The sequence below is a fragment of the Diceros bicornis genome, chromosome X, assembly GCF_020826845.1.
Source record: "Diceros bicornis minor isolate mBicDic1 chromosome X, mDicBic1.mat.cur, whole genome shotgun sequence".
NCBI classification, from domain to species: Eukaryota; Metazoa; Chordata; class Mammalia; order Perissodactyla; family Rhinocerotidae; genus Diceros; species Diceros bicornis.
This window is the reverse complement of record NC_080781.1, coordinates 30,408,033-30,422,875: the sequence shown is the minus strand read 5'-3', so window position 1 is coordinate 30,422,875 and position 14,843 is coordinate 30,408,033.

Below are 14,843 nucleotides of genomic sequence, written 5' to 3'. Positions count from 1 at the left end.
AGAGAAGTCTGAAGCCCTCACGTCTGCAAAGCTAGGTGTAATAATAGGGGGGAGAGTGTCACTGAAGTTCAGCAGCTATCTGAGGTCATTCCTTTTTCAAGACATGGCATGACTTAGGGGAATGAAGGAGACAGGCACTGAGACGCCCCTCTGTTGCAAGAGTGAAGCATCCCTGGTAAGGGAGCAAAGAATGAAGACTATGGATGGAAAAAAATTTAAAGGGAAAAAGCTATGAGAAATAGAAGAAAGGGTGAAAATTAAGGAAGGAGGAAAAAACAGAAAACCAGAGTCTGTAGCAATTAACTAAATAATTCAGTAATGGTTTGCTTAAATTTTTATTGGAATATCGTGTACATACGAGGTTTAGGGCAAGTGGGTAAAGGGGCATTGCGTACAAGTGGAAGGAGGTCCTCTCATCTATGATTACTTAAATAACATTAGTGTGGAATAATATTTGGGAGGAAGATGGATCTTCAGAGGACAGCCCAGCAGGAAAACAAGAATTTGATCACACAATGTAGCCGTTTCAAAATTTTAGCATGCATCAGAGGGCTGTTTCAATACAGAATGCAAACTCTACCTTAGGCAACTAGCAAAAGAAGAGAAAAGCAAATCTAAAGTAAGAAGAGGAAAGGAAGTAGAAAGGAAAATTAGAGCAGAAATCAATAGAAAATAGGGACAATCAATGAAAATAAAAGCTGGTTCTTTGAAAAGATCAGTGAAATTAATGACCGTTTAGCTAGAATAACCAAGAATAAAAGATATAAAACACAAATCCACAATATCAGGAATGAAAATGCGGACAGCGCTACTGATTCCACTGGCATTAAAGTGATAATAAGGAATGCTATTAACAACTCTATGCCCATGAATTCAAAATCTTAGACGAAATAGCCCAATTCCCTGAAAGACACAAAGTATCAAAAATCATTTAAAGAGAAATAGGTAACCTGAATAGTCCCAAATCTATTAAAGAAATTGAATAAGTAGTTAAAATCCCTCCCCCAAAAAATGCAGTCTGAGTGGTTTCACTGTAGAATCACTACCAAAGTTTGAGGAAGAAAATAAGACCATTTCACACAACCTCTTCCAGAAAACAGAAGAGAAGACAACACTTCCAAACTCATTTTATAAGGCCATCAGTACCTTAATACCCAAACCACACAAAGGCATTAAAATTAAACTCAATTACATATCAATATCTCTAATTAACATAGATGCAAAAGCCCATAAGAAAATATCAGCAAATTGAATCCAGCAACATATAAAAATGAAAATACATCACAGTCTAGTGGGGTTCAAAACAGGAATTCAAGGCCAATTCAACATACAAAAATCAATTAAGCATATTAACACATTATATTTAAAAATATGATCATATTAATGGATGGAGAAAAATCATTTGACGAAATTCCACATCCATCCATGATAAAAACACTCAAAAACGAGTAACAAAAGGGAGTTTCCTTGGCCTAATTGAAGAAATCTAGAAAAAAACTTACAGCTGACATTATACTAGAAAGTATGAAATTGAATGCCTTAACCTTAAGATTAGAATTAAGACAAGGTTGCCTTCTCTGACCACTGCTGTTCAATATTTTATTATAAGTACTGTCCAGATTAGTAAGGCAAGAAACAGAAATCCAAGATATACAGATTGGGAAGGAAGAAATAAAACTTTCTTTATTCTCAGATAACATCATTGTCTATGTAGAAAATTCCAAAAAATCTACTATAAAACTGCTAGAAGTAATAAGTGAGTTTAGCAAGGTCACATGACACAAGGTCAATATACAAAAGTAAATTGTGTTTTTATATACCAGCAAAGAATAATGGGAATTTTAAATTTAAAAATGATAATACCATTTACAATTGCACCCCAAAAATGAAGTACATGGGTACAAATCTAACAAAATATGTGCAGGATCTATATGTAGAAAAGTATAAAACACTGATTAAAGAAATCTAAAACTTAAAAAAATACTATATATATATGTATACATATATATATAGTATACCCAAGTCTATACTGATATAATAAATAAATGATTTAATTAATTAATTACGGGAAGGAAGGCAAATCTTCCTTATAGAAAAATTCCAAATAATTTATGTACATACTTCCCAGGAAGTGCATCTAAATTCCCCTGACTCCCCTTGAGTGTGGGCGGACTTACTGACTTGATTCCAAAGAAAAAGGTCTAGAGGGAGGTAGAATAACTTTATAGTGAAGAAACCTGGCAAACGCTTAGTATTTGGTCCAGGATCAAGGTTAAAATCTCTAGTGATAAGTGATGTTGATAGCATGAACATATTTATATGTCATTAAAATGACATTTCACCTCTGTGGTATTCTTTACAAAAGCCCGTAACCCAGTCTAATCATGAGGAAACATCAGACAAACTCAAATTGAGGGACATTCTACAAGATACTTGACCAGTACTCCTCAAAACTGTCAAGGTTATGGAAAATGAGGCGAGTCAGGAAACTGTCACAGTCCAGAGGAGCCCCAGGAGACATGATGACTAAATGTAACGTGGTGTTCTGGATTAGATCCTGGAACAGAAAACATTTCGTTAGTGGAAAAACTAATTAAACCAAATGGAGTCTGTAATTTAGTTATTAGTAATGTGCCAGTGTTGTTTTTTCAGTTTTGACAAATCTGCCATGGTTTTTAAGATGTTAACAATAAAAGAAACTAGGTGGTAGGGTATACAGAAACTCTCTGTAATAAATGTAAAATTATTCCAAAACACATTTTTATTTGAAAAATTCTTAGTTTCAAACTTAGATAAAAAAGGTCCCTAAGATTTCTGAACACACGCACACACAATATATATGCACACATAATAAACACACAGAGACACACAAATTGCTGGGCCTTGGGAGGCTGCCTCCATCGTTACGCTGACAGGGGTATTTCTCCTAATGGTTCTCACCTGCCTCATCTGGCAGTACAGGCAATGGAGCTCACCACACAGATTTTTGGCCTCCTAAATCTGTGTTCACAGGGATTCATACAAGGAGCCAAGAAGTGATGGTTTGGGCTGATACCGAGGTTCACCCTACTGCTGGACCTGGTGTGATACATCTGTTCCCTGTTTTACCTGCAAAGTAATTAAACTCTATGCAAACTCTTGGGCTGCCAGAGCTTTTGAGGCTCAAACTTTCTTTCCATCTGTGTTCTCTGAGAATTGTTGAGAGACAGATTGTGCTTGGAAGGCATCCTCCATTCTCCAAACAGGCATTTATCAATCAGCAAATTTAGTGATTTCAAACTCTCCACTGAGCAAACATCACAGCTCATTTTTCAGGCTTGGAAGACAGTTCATGTTTCCAGGGGCAGGCTCAGAAATACTTTGGAAAATGTTTTGACATGCCATCCTGCCAAATCCCCCAACAGACAAGTAGGCTCACTTCCTGCTCACTGCCAGACTATGTTCCAAAGGCAGGGCCAGGAGACAGGCTGTTTACAGCCTCCAAAGGAAGGAGAATTCAACTACCAGAGGCAAACACTTGGGTGAATAAACCCTATGACCGAAACCAACTTGTTATGCACATCTTTTAAGTTATTTTTGGTAGATACACAAGAGCAGCCAAAGGTTTGATGTGGGTAAGGGTTAAATAGGACCCAAAGCCTCACTTCCAGGTTATAATAAAAGCAGTCTTCAGATCAAATTCTAGTCTCTCTCCATTTATTAATTACCCATTATCAAGTGTCTATAAGGCAGTTCATGCAACTTGGAAGTGATGCTTGATAACCGTATTTTTAACAATATCTTAGATGATCCTGAAGCACACAGAAGTGTTAAAGCCACTGCCTCAAGCCATGCGTATATCAGATCAGCCTACCTTAGCTGCCTCCCATTTGGTCTTTGGGAGCTAAAAGAAGCAAAGAGAGAACTGATGCAAGGACAGCCAGCAAAGGTACTATTTGAGCAGATTGGATGTGCATTACACGTGCTCTGGAGCTTTTGTTACTTTTTAAAGCATAAAAATTATCTAAGGAGATTATTTTTAAATACAGTGGTATGGAACCTACCCAGACACGCTGAATCGGCATGCTTGCTGTGGGAGAGTCCTATATATTTTTCAAAAGCTCTGTGGTCAGTTCTAATGCACAGTCGTGTTTGTGACTCATCGAGCTAGCCAGAAGCTCCTTTCCATTTCTCCTACTCTAGTTCTAGAGTGTCCAGTAATAGAAAATTATTGTGCTTTTCTGTATCCAGAGTTGCTATTAATCAGCACTGGGCTCTCAGGCAAATCATTTAACATATCAGAACTTCAGTTTTCTCACAAGAAAATACCCTAAACATATGTTAACATAAATATCTTAAGTCCAGTCATCCAATTAGCCACAAGTCTTTGTTAAGGGTTTGGCAGGAGACAATATTTTGCTAATAATCAAGGCTTTTCTTTCTCCTATTTTTTTTATAACCTGAAATACTTCACCCATTCAGTCATTGGTGTTAACTGAGTCAGAGGAGGGCTAATCCTGCTGAGAATAAAGAAGTCAAGTGAGTTTCTGAGTAGATTTTTTAAATTAATAGAAAACACAAAAGTTGTGAAAACCTGGCATTCCAGTAAACTTAGCCTCGATGGGAACAGGCCTAGAGTTTATGCTATATGTATTCTACTCAAAAGGCTGCATAAGGATGTGAGAACAGTTTCCTGCCCCTGTCCTGATACAGAATCCATGCATTTACTTTAGGGAAAGAAAAATAATTGGCAGAAGTGATTGAGGAAGTTAAATTGTGGATTAAATGTCCCTGGTCTGTTTCCTAGGGCTTGTTGTATGATGGAAATCCAGACAGGTTCAGTGGGACCAAACATAAAGAGGGGTTTGTGAAAGGTCCCTGGAGAAGTCCCAGGGCTACTTTGGCACCTCAGTTTAGAGCAGCAAGTTGTGAGTATACGTCCTCAATGTGGTGGGTGGAGGAGTATCCAAAAGTGGCTTACACTATTCAGAGGGACATAAAAATGGCTATAAGTGTGCTGGAAACTTGGAGAGATCTGAAAATGAAAGAAAATGAAGACATATATTGATCTGCAATAAACTGGGCACAGCAAAGCAGAGGGATATGGACGTTTGAGCCACAGAGGCAGTGGATAGATGTCAACCAATAACACCGTTTAAGATTATTCATTTCGGCCAAAGCCAGTTTTCAGTTGGTTCCAGTGTTAAGTTATACATAATAAGTTACAATATTCCCAAGTTCAAGCTTATTTATAAATCCCTCTGGAACATAGATCACTTCTAGGCCAAATAGAAGGAAAGGGGAAACAGGAAATTCCTGAACTAAGAAAGTGCTACCCTAAAAGAGACTGAGTTTCAAATCAGAATTTACCTTCAATTTGAAAGATTAAATTTTTCACTACTGAGCTGAAATGAAAGCTTCCAAGATCTAATTTTAGTTCAGTTACAGAGGCAAAAAGATAGGGGCATATGTGCCCCTTTGTGGTTGGTGACTATACTCAAATATTTCTCTACCTAGGACGATTTTGCTTTCCTGATTAAGGAAAAATTATTTACTTGTTATCAGATGTCTCTACCCTTTGATGAATATGTTGATTAGGTTTCTGTCCAGAATTTAGTACCCCAAAATAGTGACTATTTTCTGCAAAACAACTCATACAGTACAATTGAATTTTTTTTGGAACTCCTCTTTTCTATTCCTACATGATTTAGAATGCAAATGTATAAAATAATAATTATACATCTATGTTAATATGCACGCAATGTGTGAAGATGTAATTTGTGACAACAATAACATAAAGGTGGGAGGAGCTTTATAGGAGCAGAGTTCGTATATGCTATTGAAGCTAAGTTGGTATTAATTCAAACTGGATGGTTATAAATTTAGTATGTTAATTGTAATTCCTATGGTAACCACTAAGAAAATATTTTATTAGTGCACACAAAAGAAAATGAGAGAAGAACCAAAGTGGTACACTTCAAAAATTAAATTAAGCACAAAAGAAGGCAGAAATGAAAGAAATGATGGAAAAAATGAATAAGAAACCCAGAAAAAAAGTAGCAAAATGACACAAGTAAATCCTTCCTCTTAGATAATTACTTTACATGTAAGAGGGTTAATCTCCACAAGCAATAAACAGAGATTTGCACAATGGATTATAAAAAAAAACACAATTCAACTATATGCCCTCTACAAGAGATTCACTTTAGATCCAAAGACACAAATAGGTTGAAATTGAAAGAATGGAAAAATATATTACGTATAAATAGTAACCAAAAGAAAGCTGGAGTGGCTATACTAATATCAGACAAAATAGACTTAAATTTTTTTTAAAACCATTACGGGGACAAAGAAGGATTTTATATTATGGCAAATGAGTTAGTTCATCAAGACGACCTGAAGAAATTAATGAAGACATAAGGAAATGGAAAGATATCTTATGTTGATGGTTTGGAAGACTTAATATTGTTGAAATGACAAAATTACCCTAAGCAACCTACAAATTCAAGGTACTTACCATAAAAATTCCAATGTGTTTTTTTTTGCGGAAATGGAAAAGCCAAACCTTGAACTAATATAGAATGGTGTGAGGCTCCAAATAGCCAAAACAATTTTGAGAGAAAAGAACAAAGTTGGAGGAATCACACTTCCCGATTTCAAAACTTGTTTAAAAGCTGTTGTAATTCAAACAGTGTGCTACTGGCATAAGGAGAGGCATGTAGACCAATAGGAATAGAATTGAGAGTCTAGAAATAAACCTATATATCTAAGGTCAATTGCCTTTTGGCAGTGATGCCAATATCATCTGCCTTAGTCTGCTAGGGCTACCATAACAAAATATTACAGACTGGGTGACAAAAAACAGAAATTTTCTCAAGCAGCTCAACTTTTAGTCAAAAGCTTTGGACGTCAAGAAGATTACGTTAGAGTTCTAAAATTCTTTGGAAATGCAGTTAACTTTTTTATTCTGTGCTAAAATGCTGTATTTGTTGAATTTTGATATCTGGTTAAAGTAAGCTAAATTATTTAGATGAACCTTCCCACTAAAAATAACTCAAAACATTGAATAAAATTTATAAAACATCGCTTTAAAAACATCCAAGAGCAGGTAAGATGATGAAAAAATTCCAGGCCAAGGTTGTACTTGTAAAGCAGAGCAATTAGTCTCAGCTCACCGCCCCCTCAATCCTCAGAGACTTTGTGCTTCCTTCATTTTGGGAATTAGATTCTCTGGCTTGAGTAGGAATGAGGGAAAGAGGGAAGCAGGGGTGTAGTAGTCAAGGCTCAAGGCCTGCCCAAGCAGGAGAGTCTGTGATCCAAAAGGGCTACATCCTTAATATTAGAGAAAACCAGAACTAAACTTATCCCCAGAGGATGCAGGAAAGTGATCTTGGTGCTGAGCAGAGTCTTAGAAAAAAGAAAAAGAAAAAAATCAATTATATATGGCCATAAACAGCCCTGCTGTAGATTTGCTAAGGCAAAAAAGCATTACAAGAGATAGAGTTCAAAAAGATGAATGATGCATTTCATCAGGAAGATAAAACAATAGCATGGCCTCAACATGCATGCATGCATGCACATATGTGCATGCACGCACACACACACACATAGGCAAAATATACAAAATTACAATGAGAAATGGATAAACCCCACAGTCATCTGAGAGATTTTAGCATATTCCTCTTTTCGTAACAACCACACAAAAAATCAATCAGGATATAGAAGATCACTAACAAACATGGCATAATGGTTACATTTGTGTAGTGTTTGTGTGTGTGTGTGTGTGTGTAAATCACTTCACCCAACAACACAATATACATTATTTTCATTAACACACAGAATACTTACAAATATTGGCCATAAAGTTGATATATTTAATTGTTCTAGTAACAAAAAGGAGAGCCAGCTCCAGTGGCCCAGTGGTTAAGTTTGGCACACTCTGCTTCAGCGGCCTGGGTACAGTTCTCAGCATGGACCTACGCCACTGTCTGTCAGTGGCCATGCTGTGGTGGTGGCTCACATACAAAACAGAGGAAGATTGGCAAGAAATGTTAGCTCAGGGAGAATCTTCCTTAGCAAAAAAAAAAAAAAGGAAGAAAGTGATTACTGTAATAGGATGTTTCAAGTCAGTCTCGGCCTATCAACAGTGATGCTATTGGCTAGGAATGCTGGGGGCACTCACCTGGGCCCATACTACTCATAGTGAGCCCCCACAGACGTTATCCCTTTTGGAGTCAATATTGTGGCTGGACCAGCCCTTGTGATTCTTATTATAATTGCAAGACACATGTCAGCAACAACCATCAGGGAACTTTGAAAAAAGAAGTGGTTTTTTTTCCAAAGTTTTTTTTTTCCTCTCCACCCCAGGGGTGGGGAGAAAGCAACCACGGACCTGGGATTCTGCCTTTATTGGGGTTGAGAGTGGGGGCCTAGGGTTTCGTGGGCTCACTCTTTATTGGTGAATTTAAAACACAGGAGTGGGAATTAAAGCACAGGAAGGGAAAAGCAGGGTCACTCAAACAAACGGTCAGTTATCTAGGTCACCCAGAGCTTTCTAAAAGGGGAACTTCATGGGTGGGGCGGCCTGGCTCTTTATCTATTTGTGTATCTGGCAATGAGTTTATTCCAGATGGATGTCTTTGAATTGTATACCTGGGCAATCAAAAGCTTAATGTCAGGCACTTACATTACTATCAAAAGAGCTAATGGTCAGGCACTTACACTACACGGAATAAGCTTCACTCTAGTATAGGAGAGGAAGGAGATTGTGATTGGCAGAAAAATAGGATGGTTACACAGGTATTCCCTTTTCAATTTTCCATTAAATTATGTATTTACATTTTATGGATTTTCTATACGTGCATTACATGTCACAATAAAGTTGATTAAAAAATAAAGACAATCAATATTTTTACCTCATTCCCAAATAAAGCAAGGAGTTTAGTGCACTGTAATTTAATTTATCCCATTTCAGCTTATAAATTATTATTGCCATGCATTTAATTCTATATATAAATCCACTAGACATTATTAATATTTTAACACGATCAATGTGCATCTACTTATGTATTTACTGTTTTTTGCTATTACTCTTTTCTTTCATCTTGGACCTTCCATCCGGAATCTCTTTTTTCTTCCTGAGAGATATACTTACAGTCTGAATGTTCTGGCAATTTCTAGTTCTTGACTAGATGCTTACATTTTGATCATTTGTTACATTGTACATGTATATTTTATGTGCTTTTCTATATGCAATAGAGTAATAAAATCAAAGAAGGTAAAAAAATAACTTTTAGAATTTATTTCAAATATTTTTTGGATATAGTAGTTTAACTCTCACCCCACTGTTGGCTGAATGTAACATTCTTATTTTTCTGTTGTCTCTCTCCCCAGTACATATTTTGCCTCACAATAAAAATATTTTTAATAAATTATGATGCTTTTCTTAGACACCACAATATCCAAAGAGACACACAGACTTGACCGAAACAGTGTGATATATTTCTGAGGGTCATAGATTTGGAATCCGAAGTTTTAGGTTCAGATCTGGACACTGCCATTTTTGTAGCTACCTCAATTTATAAAAATTTCTTAACCTATCTGAATTTCAAATAATTCATCTTTAAACTGGAGAAAATAATACCATTTGTGCCTATTTCACAGAACTGTTGAGAAGTACTAATGAAACAAAATATGTGAATAGGCTTTATAAAATGGTTAAATGGTTAAGTAACACATGACTTTAAACTACTATTATTTATGCAGATATAGAGCAGAAAAAAGGAAAATTAAATGTTTTGTGTAAATTGAAGATGAGACTATACTTGGGAATGTGGTGAAGCATCACGGTATAATGGAAATAGTTGGATGTTTTGAGTCAGATATAATTAATTGGAGTGATTTAAATTTCTGCTTCACAGCCTGCTAGCTCTAGAATCTCCTGTAAGTTAACTTTTCTGAGTCTCAGTTTCCTCATCTGTAAAAAGGAAATAATAATGCTTCACTGATGCCTCATTTACTGTAAAGATTGAATAGGACACTATGTCTATAGTGCCTAGGGCATAGTGAGTGCACAATCAATGTAAGTCTCTATAATGCAAATTCAGTAAAAAGAATGGTAAGAATAGAATGTGATTATGGTGTTGATAGAAAATGGTCTACTCCAACGGGATTCTGCCCTGGAAGTGAGAATGAACTGATAAGACTAAATTTCAAAATAATACAACGGTAAACTCTGGGAATCCTTGGGCATTTTTTTTAAACTGTCCCTTGGCCTTGGACACACCTCTGGCCTTTTTTGAAATTTAGCTCATCAGCTTGGTCCAAGGTTTATTTCCTCTTGTCTCCTCTGGCTCCTGCTGACTTGACAGAAAACATTCTTACCCAGGGATTCAGCCTCTTCTACAGAGGAGGCAGAGGGTAGCATACACCTTCCCAGTTTCACCATCTATGGCTCTAGAATCCTTCTTTCACTCCCAGACACAACACCCTGCTGTGGCAATACAAGAAGATGCCAACGGTCGGTAATGACTAGAGGGATGATACAGGAACATCATGGGCATGAATTCCTATGCTGGCCCTGAGTAAATGCAAACCTCTATCTTTTAGCTTCCCTGTTTCAATGAAATGTTGAACTTTTATACGTGGTTCAATCATAGAGAACACAATTTTAATATGCTAATACTATAAGTCGGTGCTTATCAAACTTGAATGTGCACATAAATCCTCTGGGGATCTTGTAAAAATGCAGATTTTGATTCAGCTGCTCTGGGATGCTGTGATCTGAATGTTTGTGTCCCCCCAAAATTCACATGTTGAAACCTAACCCCCAAGGTCATGGTAATAGGAGGTGGGGCCTTTGGGAGATAATTAGGTCATGAAGGTGGAGCCCTCATGAATGAGATTAGTGCCCTTATTAATGGGGCCTAGGTCAGGCCACCCCAAAATATGCAAAAGTGGCATATTGATTATTTTGAATTAAAGTTACTTGAGAAACAGGTGGTGCAAGAAGGACACTCTGATCCTTCTCTCTGTCCCCCTGAAAGCAGAAAATAAATCTCCCATGTGAAAGGTAACCTCCCTGCACCAGAAGGTAAAGAGATATCCTTACCTCCAGAGATAGGGAATTCAGGGCCAAGAAAGCTATATAAACAAACTCTGCTTAGTTTCTTCACTAGTTAGTACCCACGCCTAAGTCTTTTTATCTTGTCAGTTCTTCACAAATTTATTGTTTCATTGTCTAAAAGGTATATAAACAGCCTGCTTTGGTCACTTCTTGGGTCCTATATCTATGAGACCTCCATACATACATAATTAAATTTGTTTTTCTCCTGTTAATCTGTCTTGTGTCAATTATTAGACCATCCAAAAGAACCAAGAGGGGCAGTGGAAAATTTTCCCCTCCTTGACATTATAAAAGAGGCCCTAGAGAGCTTGATTGCCCCTTCTGCAATGTGAGGATATAAGGACAATCTGCAACTTGGAAGAGGGCCTGCATTAGACCACACTGGTACCCTGATGTTGGACTTCTAGCCTCTAGAACAGTGAGAAATAAATTTCTGTTGTTTATAAGCCTTTCAGTCTCTGGTATTTTGTTATAGCAGCCCAAATGGACTAAGACATGGAGTGAACTGGGTCTGGAAGAAATAAGGACCGATATTTCTAATGCTCTTTTAAACAAACAAACAAACAAGGAAACAATTTCCCTCAATTCTTCTCATTTTTCTCCTTTGTTATGCCAAGGGGAGCCCCCAGGAAAATGGATTAGGAGGAAATTGAGTAACATAAACAGAGGCAGAAGAGTCTGTCTGTTTTGGAACTATGCAAAATACAGAGCATGGTCCTAGATGTAGGACAGCACAGGTTAGGGGAATGTAGCATCGAGAAAAGTCCCAGGAAGGTAAAGAGATTTATACTTAGGCTCCCAAGGGGAAAAAGGATGAAGAGGGGCAGTGTTTCTAGACATCTTTTACTTCCAGAAGGCAGATTACTGTACTTACAAATCTGAGTACAGAACCCAATTTGGGACTAAGAGACCCAGAGCCTGCTTCTACCTTACAGCCTTCTGGGAATGCCTCCCTCAACTCTGCTCTCACTCCACCTCTCATTTCCATCTGGACATTGTCTATGAAAAGAAACACACAAAATCTACATATTTGCTTCGTTACTTCTGTCTTCTATTAGTTTTCTGACCACTCATCACCTATCTGTCATGCCCAGCTCCCCTTCCAAAAAGCAAACCAATAAATTGTAGAATAAAAAAGACATCCAGATGTAGATAAAAAGAAACTTTACCCAAAATGGTTATTTCAAGAGGGAGGAAAGGGACTATTACAATATGAGAGAACCTCTTACCAAGAGATCTGCAGGCCTTTCAAAGGTTAGGCAAAAGGGTTTTTCTTTTATAAGGAGAAGTACACAAAGCTAAAAAGAATTAGATGCGGGGAAGTGGGATGAAATGGTGGTGTGAACGAATATTACATCAGAAAAATTTTAACTTAAGGCCACTGTTTTCAGGAGGGGCTGTATGCTGGCTCAGACTGATGGTGGGTCAAACGTCAGGAGTCTGGGGGAAGGAAAGAAGTGTATCCTAAGTTTGATTAGCAAACATTTTATTCCAATTGATCAATAGGAACAAGCAGTTCAGCTAATCATTTATGAGATCAAGAAGGGGAATTTGGAAGGCGTGTGTCTAGCTTTGTCTTAAGTAAATAAAGGAAGCATCTGTGAGTCTTATCTACGTCATATGGGGAAGGATGTTTCTTTGTAGTAAGCCATTCTCTGAATACAAAGTTGGGGGAGTGGATTTTTTCAGCCGTCACTGTTTTCCAGGAGCACAGGGTTCAGATAAAATTCAACATTGCCAAAACAAAAGCCAAAAACAAAACAAAGTGAAAGAGGGTAGAAAATCTTTTTTTCCTCTCCCCACTGAGCTACTCAGAGGATGACTGTCCAGGAAGCTGACTGGCCTAGGAGTGAGATCAAGAGGAGATGTGAGCCTCAACAGCTTGAACTAGCACCAACTTCCAGCTTGCTAAGACTGCAGCTTCCCCTGTAAGGGGTGAAAGACCACATGGTACAAATTTAGGTTCACTGAGAAAGTGTCCAGTAAAAACCGGGAAGCATGATGGGTGATGAAACCTGGGGCTGCCAACGGTAGAAGATGGAAGAGAACAAATTTGGAGTCCTGGAGCTTAAGAGTCAGACAGTTCATAGGTGTGATACACAAACACAGGTGCGTGTGACAGCTCTGTGGTCAGTAACAGTGACTTCACGCTCTGAGTGTTTACTGAGTGCCTGGAACCTGCAGGGCACTTCACACATGTTTTCACTTTTCAGTTTCTCAAGAATCCTATTTTTTTTTAATTGATGTTTTAATAGTTTATAACATTGTGAAATTTGGGGTTGTACATTTTTGTTTGTCCATCACCATATATATGTCTCCCTTCACCCCTTGTGCCCACCCCCCTACCCCCATTGACCCTGGTCACCACAATACACACAATGCAGTTTTCTCTGTCCGTGTGTTGGTTTATATTCCACATATGAGTGAGATCATGCAGTGTTTGTCTTTCTCTTTCTGGCTTATTTCACTTAACATAATACCCTCCAGGCCCATCCATGTTGTTGCAAATGGCACAATTTTGTCTTTTTTTATGGCTGAGTAGTATTCCATTGTATATATATACCACATCTTCTTGATGCAATCATCAGTTGAGGGACACTTAGGTTGCTTCCACTTCTTTGCTATAGTGAATAATGCTGCAATGAACATAGGGGTGCATAAGCCTCTTTGGATTGTTGATTTCAGGTTCGTTGGATAGATTCCCAGTAGTGGGATGGCTGGATCATAGGGTATTACTATTTTTAATTCTTTGAGGAATCTCCATACCGTTTTCCATAGAGGCTGCACCACTTTGCATTCCCACCAGCTGTGTATGAGGGTTCCTGTTTCTCCACATCCTGTCCAACATTTGTTGTTTTTTGTCTTGGTGATTATAGCCATTCTAACGGGCATGAGGTCATATCTTAGTGTTGTTTTGATTTGCATTTCCCTGATGATTAGTGATGTTGAACATCTTTTCTTGTGCCTATTGGCCATCTGTATATCTTCTTTGGAGAAGTCTCTGTTCATTTCCTCTGCCCATTTTTTGATCAAGTTGTTCGTTTTTTTGTTGTTCAGTTGTGTGAGTTCTTTATATATTATGGAGATTAACCCCTTGTCAGATATATGTTTTGCAAATATTTTCTCTGAGCTGGTGGGTTGTCTGTTCATCTTGATTCTGGTTTCGTTTGTCTTGTAGAAGCTCTTTAATCTGATAAAGTCCCACTTGCTTATTTTTTCTTTAGTTTCCCTAGTCTGGGTACGCATGTCATCTGAAAAGATTCCTTTATGACCAATGCCAGATAGTGTGTTGCCTATATTTTCTTCTATGAGTTTTATAGTTTCAGGTCTCACCTTCAGGTCTTTTATCCATTTTGAGTTAGTTTTTGTCAATGGCGATAGCGGATGATGCACTTTCATTCTTTTGCATGTGGTTGTCCAGTTTTCCCAACACCATTTATTGAAGAGACTTCCCTTTCTGCATTGTATGTTCTTAGCTCTTTTGTAGAAAATTAGCTGTCCGTATATGTGTGGTTTTCTTTCTGGGCTTTCAATTCTGTTCCATTGATCTGTGTGTCTGTTTTTGTACCAGTGCCATGCTGTTTTGATTACTATTGCTTTGTAGTATGTTTTGAAGTCAGGGATTGTGATGCCTCCTGCTTTGTTCTTTTTTCTTAGGATTGTTTTAGCTATTTGGGGTCTTTCATTGCCCCATATGAATTTTAGTATTCTTTCTTCTATTTCCATGAAGAATGTCATT